Source organism: Dipteris shenzhenensis, chromosome 25 (genome assembly GCF_047967505.1).
Source record: "Dipteris shenzhenensis isolate YYH24624 ecotype China chromosome 25, Dip_SZ_1.0, whole genome shotgun sequence".
Classification (NCBI taxonomy): domain Eukaryota; kingdom Viridiplantae; phylum Streptophyta; class Polypodiopsida; order Gleicheniales; family Dipteridaceae; genus Dipteris; species Dipteris shenzhenensis.
Genome location: NC_141620.1, coordinates 19382827 through 19395927, shown reverse-complemented (window position 1 = coordinate 19395927; position 13101 = coordinate 19382827). Strand labels below are relative to the sequence as shown.

Genomic DNA, 13101 nt, shown 5'->3' with positions numbered 1-13101 from the left:
CAACATGCACGATGGTTGTTCTTCCTAGAGTGCTTCATGAAGACCTTGAAGGGATTCGTGAGACAAAATGCAAGACCCGAAGGTAGCATGGCCGAGGGTTGGTTGGTACAAGAGTCACTTGTATATATTTCTGAGTTTCTTTTTGATGTGGATAGCTCTCTCCCACGACTATGGAGAGATAATGAAGACCTAAGGATGACCTTCATTGTGCCTCAAGGGAAAGGACGCAACAAAGTAATAGACACATAGCTACATAATAGTATCAACCTCTTTTGCGTGCTTAATAGTGATGTGATGAAAAGATGGGTGACAAGATATGAGGATGCAAAGGCAAGAAGACAAGAAGAAAGGGCCCTCTTTCGTAGACACCACGGATCTCGTGTGCCATACCCTCAGTATCTAAGAGCACTTCCAAAGGATATTCATGTGGATTGGCTACTTGATGAAATGGAGAAAGCAGAGAAAGACGAGGGGATGCATATCACAATGGAAGAATGGGAGTATGGTAGGGGATGCATGAGCAAGGTCGATATATAAAATGTTATGCATAAGTTAGGAGCTTTTAATAATTTAGATTGCTTATTTAATTGATTTTTTCTTGGTGTAGTGCACTATGTTTAATGCTATATGGTGTGAGGGCAAGCATTTTTGAACACAACGGATTGATGATAAGAGAAACACACAAGATTGCGGCATCATTGCTAGCTTTGAGGGAGCCAATGGAGCCATGGATGATTATTGTGGCATAATCCAAGATATTATTATGCTTGACTTTCGATGCTTCTTTGTGTATGTTTTGGATGTAAAGTGGTTTAAGGACGTGGTGGAAAGAGGCCCTAATGCAACAATCAAATGCCATGCAAGTGGCTTTGCAACTATTGACTCCACAAAGTTTTGGCAAAGTAGGAAGGACACACTAGTACTACCGCAACAATGTGAACAGGTACTGTGCACACATATAAAAATACTCGCTTTTAGATATTTGATGCTAGAAAAATAACATGATCATATTTGCGTTTGAATTAGGTTGTCTATTAATCAATGGTGGATAATAATAGATGGTGGCATGTCATACCTATTATGCCACGTTCCAAAGTGATGTATAGTACATTTACTAATATGGAGCGTATGGAGGATGATCATGGCCATGGACGTGATGATGACCGTGATACAAGAGAGGAGGATGATCATGAGATAGGAGATACAGATATTGAGGCCATTACCCATGAGGATGAGCCTACCATTCGAGATGCTGATTTCGATGAGCACATGAGTGGCACAAGTAGTAGTGGGTTGAATGTATTTGTAGATCTAAACACTTGTTTGGATTTTGAAGTAGATAGTTTGGCAAGGGTTGATCTCATTGAGGATGAGATTGAACCGTAGCCCCATAATTGATATTGGCAAAACTATTTTACATATTGTCTCATTGTCCTCATCTCACTTAATTCTTATATATGTGGGCTTGCAAAAAATTATGTGCTTTGGTAATCATGGGCAATGTTTGGAAAGCAATGATGTATACCAAAATCTCACTTTTTGTAATCTCTGGTTTACGTCTATCTATGCGTCTCAATGCGCGTCTGATTCTCAGTGTAAACACACAAATAAACGCGCTAATACATGCGCATATAGACGCATTGATAAACGCGATGTTAGACGGGCCCATATTTTCTCAGTTTAAACGTGCAAGTACACGCGTCAATTTACACGCAAATAGATGAGCTTTTAGACGTGCTTTTAGACGTGCCCGTAATTCCTCTACTAAAGCAATGCCTATAGACGTGCCCGCTATTTTGCGCGTCTACCAAGCACGTCTATAGTTGCTTTGTGTTGTTGTGTAGGAATAGGCAAAGGCATCAGCAATCCTGGGGTCTTTCCTTTGTAACTCTTGATCTTCTAGAAAGTGATGCATTTGGCTACAAACTTAGCCACGTCTTTTCTTATAGTAGGCCAATGAGATTCCCTTGTGATCACTTGTAAAGTGGCAGTCACTCCCCTATGTCCCATATATGGTGGTGGCACATTTCCTCCATTCAATTTGTCTAAAGGGTCGAGTGATGCATAATTTCCTTTACTAAAAGAGGTATCCATCATTGCATGAATAGTCCAACATAGGATTCCAATTATTATTCTCTAATTTGTTCCATATATAAGAAAAGTCTGGATCCCCTTGATAAGAATCCTTCTTACCTTTGAAAGGCTGGGTCTCTATAGCAATGATGTGGCTACCCATGAATGTTGTAGTGAAAATTTCCTCTTATTAGTGTGTGCTCTTCCTCTTAAACACAAGCAGTCATTGGCATCAAACATTGTCTCAACAAGAAATGGCCTAGAACTCATAGTTAAAATTTAATCCTATAAAGACATCCCTCATCTATGGTGTTTAAGTTAGCTATGATATTGATGATCTTTGTGTAGTGTTAATCATCCCCATCCATATGTGACAGTGGCATTTGAAGTAGAATCTATTGCTACATGCAAAGCCATCGATGTTATATGTGCATCTAGCCATGAATGTTGCAGTGAAAACTATCTCTTATTAGTGTGTGCTCTTCCTCTTAAGCATGTGCAGTCATTGGCATCAAAGGTTTCATCAACAAGAAATGGACTAGCACTGATAGGTAAATTTTGATGTCTAAAAAACTTCCATCATCAATCTTGTTTTGTGTGAGTAGTGATAATCATGATTGTACAATGCTAGCCATCTATGTATAGTGCTAATGATCCTCATGCATATTTTGGGCATTGAAGCAGAAGCAGAAGTGGCCACTACATGCAAAGCCATCGGTGCTGTTTGTGCAGCTAGCCATGAATGTTATAGTGACAATTGTCTCTTATTAGTGTATGCTCCTCCTCTTAAGCATGAGAAGTCATTGGTTTCAAAGGTTGCATCAACAAGCAATGGAATAGCATTGACAGTAGGCAAAGTTAGATCCCATAAAGCTTTCCCGTATAGGTGTTGTTTCTATGAGCAATAGCCATCTATTTATAGTGATAGTATATATCTATAGTGTTAATGATCTTCATGTGTATTTGTGATATTGAAGGAGAATCAACCGCTACATGCAAAGCCATCGGTGCTATATGTGCATGTAGCCATGAATGTTGTAGCGAAAACTATCTATTATTCGTGTGTGCTCTTCCTCTTAAGTGTAAGGAGTCATTAGCATCAAAGGTTTCATCAACAAGCAATGGACTAGCACTGACAGGTAAAATTTTATGTCTAAAAACTTCCATCATCAATTTTTTTTGTGTGAGTAGTGATAATCATGATTGTACAATGCTAGCCATCTATGTATAGTGCTACTGATCCTCATGTGTGTTTGTGGCATTGAAGCAGAAGCCGAATTGGCCACTACATGTAAATCCCTTGGTGCTATTTGTGCTGCTAGCCATGAATGTTGTAGTGGCAATTGTCTCTTATTAGTATGTGCTCTTCCTCTTAAGTATGAGAAGTCATTGGTATCAAAGTTTGCATCAACAAGAATTGACAGGTAAAGTTAGATCCCATAAAACGTTTAGGTGTTGTTTGTATGAGCAATAGCCATCGATTTACAGTGATAGTATATATGTATAGTGTTAATGATCTTCATGTATATTTGTGATATTGAAGCAGAATCAATTGCTACATGCAGAGCCATCGGTGCTATATGTGCATGCCATGAATGTTGCAGTAAAAACTCTCTTATTGCTGTGTTCTCTTCCTCTTAAGCGTGAGGAGTCATTGGCATCCAGGAGAGATGAAGAGGGAAAGGAAAGAGGAAAAAAGAGACATATGCTCATGCTTATGGATGAGCATATGTCTACTTCTCTTATGCCCATGCATAAGCATAAGCATGAGCAGATGTCTTCTTCTCTTATGCTCATGCTTATGCTTATGCATAAGAGGAGTCCTATGCATAAGTATAAGCATAAGCATAAGAGATGTACACATATGCTCATGCTTATGCTTATGCATGAGCATAAGAACATGAGCATGAAAGAGGGAAAAGAGGGGGGAAAAGAGGAGAAGAGAGAAGAAGAGGGAAAGGAAAGAGGAAAAATGAGACATATGCTCATGCTTATGCATGAGCATATGTGTACTTCTCTTATGCCCATGCATAAGCATAAGCATGAGCATATGTCTTCTTCTCTTATGCTCATTCTTATGCTTATGCATAAGCATAAGCATAAGCATAAGAGACGGAGACATATGCGCATGATTATGCTTATGCATGAGCATAAGAACATGAGCATGAAAGAGGGAAAATAGGAGAAGAGAGAAGAAGAGGGAAAGGAAAGAGAGATTGGAAAAGAGGAAAGAGGGAAAGAAAGAGAGAAGAAGAGGGAAAGTAAAGAGACATATGCTCATGTTTATGCATGAGCATATGTCTACTTCTCTTATGCTCATGCATAAGCATGAGCATGAGCATATGCTCATGCTTATGCTTATGCATGAGCATAAGAGAAGGGGGAAAGAGAGAAGAAGAGGGAAAGGAAAGAGGGAAAAAGAGGAAAAGAAAGAGAGAAGAACAGGGAAAGGAAAGAGGGAAAGAGAGAAGAAGAGGGAAAGGAAAGAGGGAAAAAGAGGAAAAGAGAGAAGAAGAGGGAAAGGAAAGAGAGGTTGAAAAATGAGAAAGAGGGAAAGAAAGAGCGAAGAAGAGGGAAAGTAAAGAGGGAAAAAGAGACATATGCTCATGCTTATGCATGAGCATATGTCTACTTCTCTTATGCTCATGCATAAGCATAAGAGAAGGGGGAAAGAGAGAAGAAGAGGGAAAGGAAAGAGGGAAAAAGGGGGAAAGAAAGAGAGAAGAAGAGGGAAAGGAAAGAGGGAAAAAGAGGAGGAAAGAGATTGAAAGATTGAAGGAGAGAAGAAGGAAAGGAGGGAAAGAAGAGGAGAGAAGAGGGAAAGAAGAGGAAAGAGAGGGGAAGAGAGGGTTGCTACACCCATCACTGCAGCTAGCGCTTAAAGGCGCTAGCTACAGGCCAATGCAAATAACAAAAATATCAAATGGGAAAAAGAGGAAGCACTTACTTGAAATAGTACATCCTGCTCGGTGTTGTGGACTGGCTCTACAAAAGAGAGGAAACATACCATTTTTCAAATAAGATGTTAGAGGAAGAAGGAGATTACAAAAGTAACTTCTTGAAAGGAGGAGATTGAGGAGACAAGGAGAAAGAGAAGGAAGAGAAATACAAAGAGGACTAGAAGAGGTGAGTCTTCTTTCTTTCTTAAAATCTCATTTTTTGTTTCAATCCTTTGAAAACAAGCATGAAAACTAGTTTACAGGTTTAGCAATACAAGGAGAAGCACTCACAAAACTAAAACTAACAAAAAAATAACCTACATTGTTGAAACAGACTCATCTCTTGAAAATTTTCCTTTCAAGAAACCAAAGAGGGAGAAGGGTAGAGAGGGAGCACAAGAGCTAGGAGAAGGGTGAGGAGTGGAGAATAGAGTGGGAGGTTGTCAGAAATAGGTGGGAGGTCATCAAAAATAGGTGAGAAGAGAGATTGCCTTGCTTACTTGAAAGATTAGAGAGTGCTAAAGAAAGCATCGTGCATAGCATCGGGCTTCAGTTTTAACCATAGCATCGCTATATAGAGACGCTTTTCCCTCACCATATAACGATGTTTTTAATTAAAAGCATCGCTATATAGGAATGGAACAGAGCAAAACGTCGCTATATAGCGATGCTTTAAGACACTTTTTGTTCTAAGTTAAAGGGAAGCTCATACTGCTATTTTACATCTATTAATATATTTTCTTGCAACTTATGTTGTGATTTTATAAGTGTAGATGGAAGGGATGATCGTCTGATGATGCGCCAATGCCCGGGAGAACAAAGTGGCTTACGGAGAGGTTATACTGTCATTGCACTCATTGCAAGCGAGAAGTACGTTTAAATTGTCATAGGTTGCTCCAGAAGATGTTGCCTACACCAAATACCATGCCCGCATCAAGAGATGAAGCAAAAAGATGCTAACAACGGTGGATATGGATTATGATACCATCCATGCTTGCCATAATGATTGTATTCTCTTTCTTCATGAGCATGGAGATTTGGCTAGTTGTCCAAAGTGTGGGGACTAACAATATAGAGATAACTTGCAAGGTGAGCGGATACGGGTAAAGGTCTTGAGACACTTTCCCATCATTGCAAGAATACAACACATGTTCCGATGCAAATCGATAGTGGAGTTGATGACATGGCATGCATCTCATCGGTCCAACAATGACACATTGACAATTCCTGCAGATTGTGCAGCTTGGAAGTACATAGATAATCAGTGGCCGGACTTTGCGAGGGAGCCATGCAACTTACATCTTTGGCTCGCCATGGACGGCGTGAATCCTTTCGGGTTATGCTCGACATCTTGGTCGACATGGCCCATAGTCATGGTGAATTACAATATCCCACCATGGCTAACAATAAAAAAGGGACACCTCATGCTTGCACTACTTGTGCCAAGAAAGTACAAGGCAAAAAATATGGACGTGTACATGGCACCTTTGATAGAGGAGTTACAGATATTATGGAGAGGAGTGTAGGTCTTTGATATTTATAGAGCTCCTAGACATACCAATGATATTTTGGTCAGGGGTATCTTGATGTGGACCATGCATGACTACCCAGGATATGGAGAGTGCACAGGTACGTGGTTGTGTCTCTACATGTATAATGAGGGATTATGCTTTTATGACTCTCTTTTGCATGCATGTCTTATACTAGAAGAGGTATGCATGCATGCAGGACTTGTTACAAGTGGGTACCATGCTTGTCCCATTTGTGGATCGGGTTTGAAATCGCTTGCACACTACTCCAAATATATGAAGAAAAATGTTTATGAAGGTCATGCTCGATACCTTCCGCTCAACCATCTCGCACATGGAGGTCAGCTCGATCCACCACCATCATATTTGAAGGCAAGTGACTGGATTCAAGCTTGGAGGGTGAATGGAGAGGAACCTTTTCCTGGTATGAAGAGGCTATTGATCTTTCACGAGCTTCTTTATTGGGGTCAGTTACAAATCAATCATGTCTTGGATCCCATGCATATCTTCAAGAATGTGGGGGCTACTGGGCATACTTGGTTGGTTCCAAAGACTCGAGAGGAGTGCGAGAAGACTTGCGTGCTATGAATAGGATGTCTCGTTTGTGGCCCCAAGTGCATGCTTCAGGAAAAATCGTCCTCCCGAAAGTAATGTGGATCCTCTCTATGAGGGAGGAGGTAGCAATCAAGGCAAACATTGCCTCTTTTCAGACACCGATAGGGTACATGCATTGCTTGAAAGGAGCATTTTCAAAGGACAATAAGCTTAGTGGGCTCAAGTCCCATGATTGGCACAAGGTCTTATAGGTATTCTAAGTAGAATTAGTATACTGATAATCATGATGCGCTAGCATAATTATGATTATGTTATCTTGTTGACATGACTTCTTTGTTGCTTTGATAGTTCATCCTCCCTATATTCGATAAGCTAGAGAGAGGTCAGCCATCTTGAAAGTGTGACCTCCCTTAGTCAACTAGGCCACCATTCCCCAGGTGTATCCCTCCGAAGGCTCTACATGTGGGTCATAATCCTGAGGGCTCCCATCTAGATCCTCATTGCACTATGACAGCTCCAAAGGTAGTAAGGGATCATCTCTAGAACTCCAACAGAGCAGTAGTGACATTGTCCCCCCACCCATATTTGCTCGAACCATGGGTTTGCCCCCGTGGTTAGCAGCCAGCTAGAAGAAGCAGGAGATCTTCCTCAACTACAAACTTGACCGTAGGCATGTTCAAGACTTGGAACACTTCTCCCTCAAAGGGGTCCATGTCGAAGAGTCCATCTGAAGCCTCCTTTCAATCCATGTGGTTGAAACCAAAAGGTAATTCTTTTCACACAAATTCACCACTTAATCAATTGGAGAAGAAGAACACAATCACACCACAAAAGCGACAATAGACTGGGTACAATCTCCCCCCCTAGATGAGTGGCTCACGCTTCCTCATCTAGAGCATTTATGATATTTCATAAAAGCACCAAGGAGCCAAAGGTATCCCTCTCATAAAAAAATGAGGGATTTGCTTTACATAGCCATCTTAGGGCCCAAAATGAATTATGTCCACTACAAAATATATTGCTCAAACAAATACAAAATTGGCCCATGGCCATATATAATGCACTATGCGACACCACCATTCGTACACTCACACTAACTCCAATCCTCGCTATCAGTTCCATCACTTGTACTCAAGCGACCAATTACATTAGTTATTAACAATTGATTGAACGAATCACGGAATCAATCGATCCCAACATAACCGCACTTACATTAGTTATTAACAATTGATTGAACGAATCACGGAATCACTCGATCCCAACATAACCGCACTGAAAGCACAATAATCAAGCACAACACCAATAACACTAGCGACATCAGTATTAACATGGAAGCACCCATAATACCAAACATCTAGCATGGCAAAACACAAGCTAGTCAGGCATCCCGAACTAACCACACAAAGTATCCACTAGGACCCCTGCTGCGCTTAGTGCTCTCCTATGGAGTACTTTGTCATAGTCACACTTGACTAAAGTAATAATATCCAAAGCAAGATATATCGGAAAATATAATTTCTGTAACATCCCTCTTGCTTGGATTGCAAATGACCTTAGTTGCGTGTTTGATTTTAGGAACTAAGGAGGTCTAGAAAAGTTCAAAAGAACCGCTCAGGCATCCACTAAGCATCATCTCTCGGATGATTCTTAAATTTGAGCAAGTATTTAATATAGACATTTTCGAGACGAGGTCAGTTGATGATAAATAATGCATTCGGATTCTAGAATTTCTTCTTCATCAACAATCAATGGGGCCTCTTCATAGACATAGGCTGAATAGGTAAAGGTCCTTTGAAGGGCTTTAAGAGGTTGATATGGTAAGCATTATGTATTTTAAAATAATCTGGTAATTCAAGCCTATGAGCTAGATCATTGATTTTCTGAATCACCTTGAATGGTCCATAAAAACATATGGACATCTTGATTTCTAGCCATTTCTCAACACTCTTTAACCTTCTTTTCTCAATCCGAAGAAGTACATAATCGCCTTCTTTAAAAACCATGTGTTTCTATTTCCTATTAGCTTGTTTTGTGTACTTCTCTTGAGTGATTGCAATGGCTTCTCGAACCTCTTTGAGAATATTTTGATAGTCATGGGTAAATGCATTTGCTACTTCCTCTCTATGGGTTAACCACGTGATACGAATAGGTAAAACCTTCCCATAGATAATCTCAAAAGGTCCTCTTCCAGTTGTAGAATGAGGAGTATTATTATAAGCAAACTATAAGAGATAAAGATATTTGTCCCAAGTCTTTGGTTGAATTCCCGAATAAGGTCTTATCATATCCAAAATAGTATTGTTTGTAACCTCAGTTTGTCCATTCTATTTTGGATGGAAAGCTGATGAGAAATCTAACTTAGTGCCTAGATTATGAAATAATGCAGACCAAAAATTATAGCAAAACTTTGAATCTCAATCAGACACTATAATCTTTGGCAAGCCATGATGAACAAATATATGCTTGATGAATAAATGTGCAGCTTGCTAAGCTGTTAAAGTCTTCTTGCATGGGATGAAATAAGCTTGCTTACTAAAGCGATCTATTATCGTCCAAATCATATTTGTCCCAAGTCTTTGGTTGACTTCCTACATAAGCTCTTATCATATCCAAAATAGTACTATTTGTAACCTCAGTTTGTCCATTCGATTCTGGATGAAAAGCTGATGAGAAATGTAACTTAGTGCCTAGATTATGAAATAATGCAGTCCAGAAATTACTACAAAACTTTGAATCTCGATCAGACACTATAATATTTGGCAAGCCATGATGAACAAAGATCGGCTTGATGAATAAATGTGTAGCTTGCTAAGCTGTTAAAGTCTTCTTGCATGGGATGCAATAAGCTTGCTTACTAATGCGATCTATTATCATCCAAATCATATCATTTTGATTCGATGTAGTTAGATATTTGTTCCCAAGGTTGCATAGGAATAGGCAAAGGCATCAGCAATCCTGGGGTTTTTCCTTTGTAACTCTTGATCTTCTGGCAAGTGATACACTTGGCTACAAACTTAGCCACATCTTTTCTTATAGTAGGCCAATGAGATTCCCTTGTTATCACTTGTAAAGTGGCAGTCACTCCCTTGTGTCCCATATATGGTGGTTGGTGCATTTCCTCCATTACAATTTGTCTAAAGGGTCGAGTGATGCATAATTTCTTTTAATAAAAGAGGTATCCATCATTGCATGAATAGTCTAACATAGGATTCCAATTATTATTCTCTAATTTGTTCCATATATCAGAAAATTCTGCATCCCCTTGATAAGAATTCTTCACACCTTTGAAAGGCTGGGTCTCTACAGCAATGATGTGATTAATACTTGGCTTTCTGCTAAGAACATCAGCAACTACATTTTCCTTTCCAGGTTGATACTGAATCATGGGTTGAAAGCTTTGTATGAATGATGCCCACTTGATGTGCCTATCAGATATTAGAGGCTGAGTCAACAAATGCTTGATACTTTGCTGATCGGTTCTGATAAGAAACTCAGATCTTATCAAATAATGTTTCCACATTGGAAAGGCATGCACAACAATGGTTAATTCTTTATCATATGTGCTATAATTACATTCTGTTCGTTTTAATTTTTGGCTCTCATATGCTATTGGATGTCCATCTTGCATAAGCACGGCTCCCATTCCATATCCACTAGCATCGGTTACAACTACAAAGAATGGTATAGAGAAATCCAGTATTTGCAACACAGGAGCTTGTGTAAGAGGCTCTTTTAAAGCTGTAAAATATTTATCTTGACTCTCAGTCCATAAGAAATTCTTAGCTTTTCTAAGAAGGTCTATCAATGGATGTGCCATGTATGCGAAATTTCTGAGAACCTTTTATAAAAGCTACACAATCCTAAGAATGATCTTAATTCATGTATATCTCGGGGTTTAGGCCACGTGACTATGCACTCAATCTTCTTTGGATCTACTCGTGAGGAGTCATTGGCATCAAAGATTTCATCAACTGCAAGCAATGGACTAGCACTGACAGGTAAAATTTGATGTCTAAAAACCTTCCATCATCAATGATAATCATAATTGTACAATCCTAGCGATCTCTGTGTAGTGCTAATGATCCTCATTCGTGTTTGTGGCATTGAATCAGAAGGAGAAGTGGCCACTACAAGTAAAGCCATTGGTGCTACTTGTGCAGCTAGCCATGAATGTTGTAGTGACAATTGTCTCTTATTAGTGTGTGCTCTTCCTCTTAGGCATGAGAAGTCATTGCTCAGGGTCCCCTCTAGATATTGTACTTATCCAAGAGCATAAGGTCTCTCACGACAGGATTGACAGATGCAAATCCTTACTCAGAGGACAGAGAGCCGGACATATTGGAGCCCGGCGGATGGTACAAGGGGACGAGTCAGCATTTCAGTTTCAGCCAAGTGGGCCCCAAAAATCACCCAGGAGGGTACACTAGTGGAGAGCAGGGCATGTTATGTTATTCTTCAGATTGAGAGCATAGCAGTTGGTGTTCTCAATGTGTACGCTCCCACGGATCCATCCCACAGACATGCATATTGGAGACAGCTCAGAGAGTCCCTTCCTAAAGCAGACACCTAGATTGTTGGATGAGATTTCAACATGGCTGAATTCTCTGAAGACAAGTCGGGCTAGACAGAGGGTGGACTTTCTGATAGGGAGAGAGTGGAGTGGGATAGTTTTGTTTTGCATGCTAGACTTCATGATGCAGCTCGATTGAATGACTTTCGTCACTTGGCTGATAGTCTTCAGTTCTCTTGGTTTGGGGTTTTCCATGGCTCTCTCTCTTTGGCTAGGCTTGACAGGTTTTATATTGGCCATTGGGGCCAAGCTAGAAGAGGATAGATTGGGATCCGCTCGGGTTATGTTTTATCTGACCATGCTCCAGTCCTATTACAGATTCTCCCTACCTCTCGATTGGAGAGCATAGGCTTTGTGAGAGTTTCGGACTTTGTTTTTTAGGACACAGAGTTCGTGGAACAATTGAGAGAGGCTTGGTTGATAGAGGACACTCTTGAGGATCAGGGCTAGTTGATGTGGGTAGAGGGGGCTTTGGCTAGAGTTAGCATGGCCTACCAGTTGAGGGCAAAAGAGGAGAAGGAAAATCTCATAATCAGAGATCAGAACACAAGACTGGAGGTATCCAGACTTCAGATATTGATTCAGAGCTTTCCTCATTCTCTTTTCATCAGAGGGTAGCTTTCAAAGGCTCAAGAGAGACTAGAAGAGATTCAAGGTAGGAGGGCCTAGTTCAGGTTTTACTCCCAGTAGACCTTCTGGATCCAGAAGGGCGATAGATGCTCTAGAGAGTTCTTCAGGGCAGTGGGTCAGAGATACTCTTTAGACAGTCTTCGCAGACTTGTGGATGAGGTTGGGTCTCTTCAAACGGATCCTCATCGTATTGTCGAGATCACTTCTAATTTTTATTCCACTCTTTACATCGCCAATCCAGTCACCGAGGAGATGATAAGAGCCAGAGAGGAGATTTGGAGTCATATCCCCCAGATGGTCTCAGACAGGATGAGTCATGTTTTGGATAGCCCGCTATCACTCCTGGAGATCACAGATCCGTTACATGAGCTGCCTAGAGACAGATGCTCGGGGGAGGATGGTCTATCGCCCCTTCTTTTTAGAGATCTCTAGGATACGATTGGGCCTCATCTACTTTATGCCTTTTCAGAGGCTCTCAATATAGGATCTTTGCGTGAGGCACTATGCACAGGTATGACTTGTCTCATCCCGAAATGGGGAGACAAGACAGTCCTACGTAATTGGAGACCCATTACACTTTTAGGGACAACCTATAAGATCCTAGCAAAGAACTTGGCCCTTCATTTAAAGCCTATGCTACCAGATATCATCAGAGCTACTCAGACAGAATTTGTCCAAGATAGGAGTATCTTGGATAATATCTTCACTTTTTGGGAGGCCACTCACTGGGCAAAGGAGAGTCAGCAGGAGATTGCAGTTCTCCTTGATTTTGAGAAGGCCGCTGACAGGGTGGACTGGGGTTTCT

The 13101-nt window shown here is 40.6% G+C and overlaps 1 protein-coding gene across 1 annotated transcript in view; it reads left to right on the top strand.

Moving 5' to 3' along the window:
* Positions 1–3155: 3155 nt before the first annotated feature.
* LOC147885557 (uncharacterized) overlaps positions 3156–13101 on the top strand; it is a 91384-nt gene continuing 81438 nt past the window's right edge. Inside the window, exon 1 of the mRNA XM_087396146.1 lies at positions 3156–3212. The gene's annotated coding sequence lies outside the window, so the exon portion shown is untranslated. The remainder of the gene's footprint in view (positions 3213–13101) is intronic.